Source organism: Arachis ipaensis, chromosome B01 (assembly GCF_000816755.2).
Source record: "Arachis ipaensis cultivar K30076 chromosome B01, Araip1.1, whole genome shotgun sequence".
In the NCBI taxonomy this organism is placed as follows: Eukaryota; Viridiplantae; Streptophyta; class Magnoliopsida; order Fabales; family Fabaceae; genus Arachis; species Arachis ipaensis.
Window position 1 is genome coordinate 130,991,984 of NC_029785.2, and position 857 is coordinate 130,992,840.

Here is an 857-nt window from a genome sequence, read left to right on the forward strand (position 1 = left end):
TATTTAAATTAATGAAATTTTTATTATTCATAATTATTAATATAAATATTATTAAACATATATAAATAAAAATATCAAATATTTTTATTAATTATAATATCATTATTATTTTTTTAATATTTATTAAATATTATTTTTCAATAAAAATAATATAATAAATATAAACTAATCAGTTAGTTATTGAAATAAAATATAATTATTTTAGTATGAAAATAAAATTAAAAAATCTTTATTATGAAAAAATACTAGAATTTTATATACTTATTTAATAGATTATAGATTATAACTTATTGATTATAATTTGTTAAAATTTGATTGTTTTTAAAATATTAGTGAAGATATATATTTTTTAAATTTTAATTTTAGATTTTAGATTATTTTATATTTTTTATTTATGTAAAATTAGTTTCGTCAGTTTAACCAATAATTTATTAGTTAAACCAATAAAGTAATAAACCAATAATCTAATTAGGGTTGACAATCTATACCCTACTTGCGGGTATTCAACTGGACCAATCCGTTCGAGTAGGGTTGTCTACCCAATCCGCTGCGGATATAGTAGGGTGCGGTGCGGGTTTACCTGCGGATAGAATAGGGTACAGGTTCAGGGTATATCCTACACTACCCTATCCGCACCCTTAGACTTTCTCATATATTATATAACATATATGTAAAAGTTATGTATGTAGTAAAGAAAGTGAATGTTGAAGTCACAATCTTTCTCTTATAAAAACTTGAAATAACTACTAAATTAGTTGATAATCATATTATTTGTAATTTTATGTTAGATTTTTTTAAGATTTTATTGTATTTAATTTTAATTTAAATTTAGCTTTTTATTTCCTATTTTATTAATA